The sequence below is a fragment of the Theropithecus gelada genome, chromosome 4, assembly GCF_003255815.1.
Source record: "Theropithecus gelada isolate Dixy chromosome 4, Tgel_1.0, whole genome shotgun sequence".
In the NCBI taxonomy this organism is placed as follows: domain Eukaryota; kingdom Metazoa; phylum Chordata; class Mammalia; order Primates; family Cercopithecidae; genus Theropithecus; species Theropithecus gelada.
Window position 1 is genome coordinate 13632209 of NC_037671.1, and position 8804 is coordinate 13641012.

Genomic DNA, 8804 nt, shown 5'->3' on the forward strand with positions numbered 1-8804 from the left:
AAAAAAAAAAAAAAGGTATACTAGTTGACTACTGACCACTCTTTGACAAGATAAGGTAAAGGTGAAAATGGAAAGGGTGAATACAATTTGGAGTGCATAGTTCAGTGGCCTCAGGCATATTCACACATAAGTGCAACCATCAGCACAATGTGTTTAGAACATTTTCATCACCTCATAAAGAAACTTCGTGCCCTTTAGCTATCATTCTATTATTCTCTCCCCTCTCCTCTTTCCTCATTCCCATCCCTATCTCCCAGCCCTAAACAAGCACTAGATTAATTTCTGTTCTAGAGATTTCTCTATTCTGGATTTTCATATAAATAGGATTATATAATATGTGACCTTTAAAAACTGGCTTGTTTCACTTAGCATAATATTTTCAAGGTACATCCATATTGTAACATGTATCAGTACTACATTTTTAATGGCTAAATAATATTTCATTGTATATCACGTTTTGTTTGTCCATTCAATAGTTGATAGACATTTGAATTGTTTCCACTTTTAAGCTAGTATGAATAATGCTACTATAAACATTTATGTAAAAATGTTTGTGTGGACATAATTGCTTTCATTTCTTTTAGGTATACACCTAGGAGCAGAATTTCTGGGTCATATTCTTGCTTAATTGAGGAATTGCCAGACTGTTTTCTAAAGTGGCTGTACCATTTTACATTCCCACTAGCAATGCACGAGGATTTCAATTTCTCTACATCCTTGTCAACACTTGCTATTATCTGACTTTTTAATTCTAGCCATCCTAGTGGATGTAAATTGATAACTCATTGTGGCTTTGATTTAAATTTCCCTGATAACTAATTATGTCAAGCATCTGTTTATGTGTTTATTTGCCATTTGTGTATCTACTCAGCAGAAATGTTTTGCCCATTTTTCAATTGGGTTATTTGTCTTATTATTGAATTGTAAGAGTTCTTTATATGTTCTGGATACAAGCCCTTTATCAGATATATGATGTGCAAATACTGTCTTTCATTCTGTGGGTTGTCTTCTTTTCTTTTCTTTTTTTTTTTCCTGGAGACAGAGTCTTGCTCTGTGGCCCAGGCTGGAGTATAGTGGCATGATCTCAGCTCACTGCAACCTCTGCCTCCTTGGGTTCAAGCAATTCTCTTGCCTCAGCCTCCCAAGTAGTTGAGATTACAGTCACGGGCCACCACGCCCAGCTAATTTTTTGTATTTTTAGTAGAGGCAGGGTTTCACCATGTTGGCCAGGGCTGGTCTCGAACTCCTGACCTCAGATGATCTCAGCTTCCCAAAATGCTGGGATTACAGGCATGAGCCACTGCGCCTGGCTTGTCTTTTCTTAATTGTATCTTTTGAAGCACAGAAGTTGTTAACTTTGATGAAGTCAAATTTTTTATTTTGTCACTTGCATTTTTGGTGTCCTATCTAAGAAACTATTGCTTAACCCAAGGTCATAAAGATTTATTTACTCCTACGTTTTCTTCTGTGAGTTTTACTGTTAACTCTTGTATTTAGATCTTTGATCCATTTCGACTTAATTTTTGTTAAAGATATGAGGTAGAGATCCCAATTCATTCTTTTTTATGTGGATATTAAGTTATTTCTGTGTTATTTGTTGAAAAGACTATTCTTTCCTGCCTCAAATTGCCATGGAAACCTTGTTGAAAATCAATTGACCATAGTTATCTATATCGGGGTGTCTAATCTTTTGGCTTCCTGGGCCACAGTGGAAGAACTGTCTTGGGCCACACAGAAAATACACTAACACCAACAATAGCTGATGAGCTAAAAAAAAAAAAAAAAAAAAATTGCAAAAAACTCATAATGTCTTTTAGAAAGTTTACAAATTTGTGTTGGGCTGCATTCAAAGCCACCATGGGCCACGGGTTGGATGGGCTTGATCTATATCATCGGTACTGTTATGTCAATACCACATTGTCTTGATTACTGCAGCTTTATGGTAGGTTTTAAGATCAGTAAGTGTGAGTTGTTCATTTTTGTCCTTTTTAAAGATTGCTTGGCTCTTTTGGAGTCATTGACTTTTTAAACTTTGTCTATTACTTTATCTCTTTCTATTAAACATAACTGAAGTGCCCTTTCTGTTTTCCTTTCAATTGCCACAAGCCTTAGTTCATTTACAACCATAATTTGCTCCCAATACTTACATGAGTTCATGCTATTTATTTTTATTTTTATGCCATCTGTCTCTACCATTTTAGAACACAGATGATCAAATAGCCCGTGTCTAATTTCTTTTTGGAGTCATTGGTCACAATGTTGTTTGATTCTTGTTCTTTAGAACCTCGCATTCCTCTTGGGCTATCTTTCTTAAAATCATGCCCTAGGCTTTTTGTCTTCCTTGTTATGAGCACTTGTTTGTTAATGGACCCTGACTCTGCATGCTGCTGTTGAGGCAGGAGGTGCCAGGACCACATGCTTAAGAGCACTCTCTCTCATATAACCTGTGGCCTAGAAAAGAGACACAGTGTGGTTAGCTACAAAGACCAGATTATGTCATCTATCTAGGCTCCTCCATTCTGAAAATGTTGGCCAGAAGCTGTAACAGAATCCTGTAAAAACTAACTGCATTTTCCCTAAATCTGTGGGCTATCTATTCTAGATATCTAGACTAGACAGAATCCATTCACTAGTAGTGCAAAGAAGTACAGAGATGCCCTCCAAGCAGCCTTCCTTCTAGTTGTAATTATGGCAAGACACCAGAATATTATGATACAAATTCCCTCCTTTCTTCAAGGTCTGGGGCTCCTTTGCACACAGTCCACAGAACACTCACTTTTTTCAGCAGAGTCAGAGACTGACCAAAGTGTTGTCTGAGAGTTGGTCAGAGGTCTGGGCAATCGCTGAGTCACCTGGGACTTCTTATTTCTTCCCATCTTTGTGTGACTTCCTAAAAAGATAGGAAGGAACTAAAACATAAGACATTCAACAGCTTTCTTATAATAATCACCAAGAAATATAATGGGGAAAGATCCCACTAACATAAAATACATATAAACAATTTAAACAAGAAATGTTCAAGATAAAAGACAAGGTGGGGGAAAAAATGTTCAGCTTATGTAACTGATACAAATTTAATCATCTTTTTATATAAAGTGGCCAACTACAAATCAATAAGAGAGGACTATCTTTATTAAAAATTGTGGGATGAGGAGGAGTTGGATGCTAGTCCAGACTGTTTCACAGTTGCCACCAAGGGAAACACCAGGAAAGAAGAAGGAGATGGTGAAGTGGCAGATTTAGTATTTATGTGAAACTATATAGTTGTCCTTCAGTATATGGGGGGATTGTTTCCAGGACCCCCACATATACCAAAATCCATGCACACTCAAGTCCTTCCCTTAAGGGAGGAGACCAGCCCTCATATTGTCTTATGCCCAATTTCTGCCTCTAAAGAAAGAAGAAGTAAAAACTAAAAGGCAGAAATGAAATCCACAGGCAGACAGCCCGGCGCCGCACCCTGGGCCTGGTAGTTAAAGATGGACCCCTGACCTAATTGGTTCTGTTATTTATAGATCACAGACATTGTATAGGAATGCACTGTGAAAATCCCTATCCTGTTTTGTTCCGATCTAATTACCGGTGCATGCAGCCTCCAGTCACGTACCCCCTGCTTGCTCAATCAATCACTACCCCCTCACACGCACCCCCTTAGAGTTGTGAACCCTTAAAAGGGACAGGAATTGCTCACTCGGGGAGCTCGGCTCTTGAGACAGAAGTCTTGCCGATGCTCCCGGCCAAATAAACCCCTTCCTTCTTTATTTCGGTGTCTGAGGAGTTTTGTCTGTGGCTCGTCCTGCTACACCCTAAGGAGCTCAGTATAGGAAAAGTCAGCCCTTCCTATATGTGGATTTCACATCCCACAAATACTGTATTTTCCATCGACCTTTGGTTGAAAAAATTTCTGGTATAAGTGGATCCACTCAGTTCAAATCCACACTATTGAAGAGTAAATTATAATTAAAAGAAAACCCTATAGGACCAATCTCCTCAATTCCACCTATGTTTTGGGAAGATGGAGTGGAAGAATGTTGGGATCTCTTCGCTTCCTCTACAAAATAAGTATAAAACATGCTTTTTAAAATTAATTAATTAATTAATTATTTTTTAGACAGAGTTTTGCTCTTGTTGCCCAGGCCAGAGCACAGTGGCACAATCTGGGCTCACTGCAACCTCCACCTCCCAGGCTTAAGTGATTCTCCTGCTTCAGCCTCCCAAGTAGCTGGGATTATATGCATGCACCACTATGCCCGGCTAAGTTTTTGTATTTAGTGGAGACAGGGTTTCTCCATGTTGGCCAGGCTATTACTGAACACCAGTGAACACCAAAACAAACCACTGGGGAACCATTTATTCCTTGATCCACCTCCATGAATCTTTTACTTAATGAGACATGGATATTGAATGCATTAAAGACTTAATTTTTAGAATATAACATATTAGCCTTTAAATATGATTTAATATCTATCACAAGGATTCAAACACACAAACCACTTAGCTGAATTTCTAAAACACATTATGGGAAAATTATTGGCTACCCCTCCCTGCAGAGTGCACGCCTATAATCCCAGCTACTCAAGAGCTGAGGCAGAATTGCTTAAAGCGGGGAGGCGGAGGTTGCAATGAGCTGAGATTGCACCACTGCCCTCCAGACTGGGCGACAGAGTGAGACTCTGTCTTAAAAAATAAATAAATTAATTAATTAATTAAATTAAATTAAATAAAAAATAGAGATGGGATCTTGCTATATTGCCCAGGCTGATCTCCTACTCCTAGGCTCAAATGATCCTCCCACCTAGGTCTCCCAAAATGCTAGGATTACAGGTGTGAGCCACCATGCTCAGCCCAAAAGGTGCATTCTAAGATCATCATCAAAAGGTATAGTTTCTTGTACATCTGCAGTTCTCAAAGTATGGTTCCTAGAGCAGTCAGCACTGGAAACTTGGAAATGAAATTATCTGGCCCTTCCCCAGACCCGCAGAATCAGAAACTCTGCAGGGAGGGGTAGCCATCTGCGTTTTCAAGCCCAGGTGATTCTGAGGTATGCTAGCCTTTGAGAACACCTGTCACAAGGAAATACTTTTCCTGTAATGTGTTTTAGAAATTCAGCTAGTTTGTATGTTTGAATCCTTATTATACATATTAAATCATATTTAAAGGCTAATATGTTACATTCTAAAAATTAAGTCTTTAATGCATTCGATTTCCATGTCTCATTAAGTAAAAGATTCACAGAGGTGGATCAAGGAATAGGTGGTTCCCTAATGGTTTGTTTTATTGGTTCGTTGGTGTCTCAAGAAAAAGAGTCCATGGTTGGGCCAACAGCAAAGGGAACAAATAGACAAATTCCCAAGTCCTGCAGGAAGAACACGGCTTGTTTAGGGACCCTCCACAATTCCCTGACTGATTCCAACCACTTCTGTCTCTCTCCTCACGAACACTGTAGATGCCCCTGGATCCATAAACCAAGAAATCTCAGCTGCGAGTCTTAGAGCTGTGAAGTGGATTTTTCAGGAAAGTATGCACACAGCCTGTCACGGTAACACTGTCTCCTTTTTTCTTCTCTATTGGAACTTCCATTTTCACCATTAGAATAAAGAGAGGGAATGAAAGAATGACAGTATCTGTCTGGAATGATCACAGAAATGATTGTGCCTGGGTCATAATGCGAGTGGTCAAGAATTAATAGCTCTCAAAACATGCCAGTAGATTTGCAGTAATTATTTCATCTTATAGATTTAAAGCTTTAAAATCCTCCTCATTTTATAGATAGGGAAACTGAGGCTCTGAGAAAGAAAATGACAAGCCCGTGAGGTGCCAGTGAGAGGCAGGACCAGGAGCAGAACGTGGCCATCTGATTTGGAGCCTAGGGCTTTGTCACTGCAACCTGCCTCCCTTGTCTCTGCCTGCTGCAGTAATAGCTAGATGGAAAGCAGACAGCCCTCCAAGTCCTAGGAACACACTGTACATGGTAGCATTTGACTAGCCTTCCCTGCTCACACACACACATATTTGCTTGATGTGGAACAAGTTACAAAATTCTTTGGTGTATTCTTAGTTCATGAGTCATCTTAATATATAGACGGGTGTGAAAATGACCTCCTGTTTGTGAACCACGGAGAGATTTGCTCTGGTTTTGTTCTCAGTGCCTTCAGGGAAAGAGTCTGTTTGAAAGCCCCTCCTCACTTCCCCTCTCTCTTCCTTTTGGACCCAGAAGCTGAGAACTCATTTTTCTTGGAGTCATTTTCACAGCCTAGTCTATAAAGAATGCTGCTGCGTGATAAAATCCTCACTGAACCCCGGCAAAATGAGAAAAAGGGACAATGTAGCAAGTTTTTAAAAAAGCCATGTTTCCGAAGTTTAAAGGACCGTCCTTTATTTGAAATTAAGTCCTTCCTCTTTTGTATGTATGTTAAAATACCATATTTAGAAATAGATGATGGAAGTCACTTAATTAAATGGCAAAACAAAAAGTTGGCCATTATATATTTGTTAATCTTCTTAGTATTTCTAATCCATGAGATTCAAATGTCTGAGAACAAGGCCAGCACAGTGGCTCACGCCTGTAATCCCAGCACTCTGGGAGGCCGAGGCAGGTGAATCACCCAAGGTTGGGAGTTTGAGACTAGCCTGGCCAACATGGTAAACCCCGTCTCTACTAAAAATACAAAAATTAGCTGGGCATAGTGGCACATGTCTGTAATCCCAGCTACTTGGGAGGCTGAAGCAGGAGAATCACTTGAACCTGGGAGGTGGAGGTTGCAGTGAGCCGAGATCGTGCCACTGTACTCCAGCCTGGCCAAGACAGCGAGACTCTGTCTCCAAAAAAAAAAAAAAAATCTATGAGAACAATGTCTTTAAGCCATTGCTTTTTTTAAGAGTGCTTCTTACCCATATGTGAAGAGCCAGTTTTTTCTTTCCAGTCAGTTGTGCAACATTATTATAAAATATAACGAAAAGAATTAATTTTTTAAAAAACCAAAATGCTGCCTGGATGTTGCGGTACTGTCAGATTGTTATAAAAGTTCCCTTAGCTGCCCAATTTCTTCATTTTCTTACTGCAGACTAGCGGTTAAATAGTTGGGAAAACAGCCCCCATCTGTAGGACACCCCTGCAGTACATGAAGTTAGAACATCACACTCTGTAACACCAGACTCTGCAAGGATGTGATGAGAAAAGGTATGGCCCAATCCATTTGGGAAATGCTGAGAAAATAATGCAGACATTTCAGAGCCATTCATCTGGTGATACGGGGAGCAACATGCAATCTTTTTCCAACTTATTTGACCGTAGAACCACCACCCCTATTTTTAGTAGTTCATCTCGTTCATGTCTTTCTCTTAACTCTCGTGTTTCACAGATCGCAGTTTGGGAAATCATGCTCTGAAACATAGCAGCTGCCTGTTTTCTAGGAGAGAACATTGATGGCATGCCCCCTAGGCCAGTTTTGCATTTAGAACACTGAGATGGGCCACACTGCAGTATGTGAATGTGTCTGTGTGACCACATCTCTTCCTAAAACTTTACTTCATCGGAAGCAAAACTAACCCAGTGTTTTCCTCTCCCTTACGCCAATTGATGTCACTTCTAACCTTGCCTCCTTTCTCTGACCTGCACCCGTGGTGCCAGTGAAAGCTCCTGTGCCTTGCTACATTTCTCCTTTCTCCAGTTCGGCTCACCCAGCCCCTTCCTGCTGTTGATGTCTCTCGTCCTTTCCTGTTGTGCACGTAAATTCACCGTGTGCCTGTCAGTAGAAGTCATCTTTATCCTCTAAATCCTTCCTTTACACTCCTGCCAAAGTCAAAGTCATCTTCTAAAGCCACGCCTCTAACCACACCATGCAGGGCTTACAATTCTTCCCTACTGTCCATGTACAGGGTCCTTTCGACACACAAGAACATAGTGTCCCTCTTCAACCCTGTGCCTGCCAACCCTGAACCATCCCCCACCACCATTGCATGGTCACACCCCGTGAACCCTTTGGGTCTCAGCTTCCCCCTCACGGCAGGATAGCAGCTAAAGGAGCAATATGATAAAACAAGGAAAAGAAGAGGGCATGGCATTTTGAGGTCAGGCTTCCCAGCATGGTTTCTGGGGCACTCCAGGTTGCTGTGAAGGTGAAGCATTGTGGGAGGGAGGGAGAAGTGTGTGGCTTCTAGTTCCGGCTTGGAGTTGGACAGAGGAGGTAGTCAGTGAGAAGGGGCTATATGGAGCGGAGAGGATTCTTTGGGAAGGATGTACTGACTAGAGTCATTAGGAGAAGAGAGATACTTCACTTCCTAAACTTGCAACCATACACATAGCATGATACCTATACACATAGCATGATAGTGCTGTCTTCTGTGTAAGACCACGTGTGCTTAGTCATCCAAATTCTCACTTATTGGCTATGCAAAGATGCTTAGGAAACTAAAGTATAATTTGAGACAATGTTGTAAAAAAACTTACTACCTCATGTAGGCCTTTATTTGTACTCCTTGACCTAACTTCCACAGTACTCCATAGGTTTCCGGGGCATGTAGCATATTTTATTCTGTACTTCAGTATTTGGGGAAATTCTCTTTTCCTTATATATGCCTCTCCAGATGTGATCAGATGCCTGATTCATCTTGCAAATCTGAAGTGTCACCTGGTAGTAGGAATAACCATTGTCATATTTACTGAATGAATTCGTGCTATGAATTTCTACAACTTGTCAGCTTGAAACTTGCATTCACCCACAAAATTCTATTTCAGACTCACCCTTGCTGCTTTTGCAAATAAATGCAGTTGAGAGATTCATTTGCAAGTGAAGCAGCATATC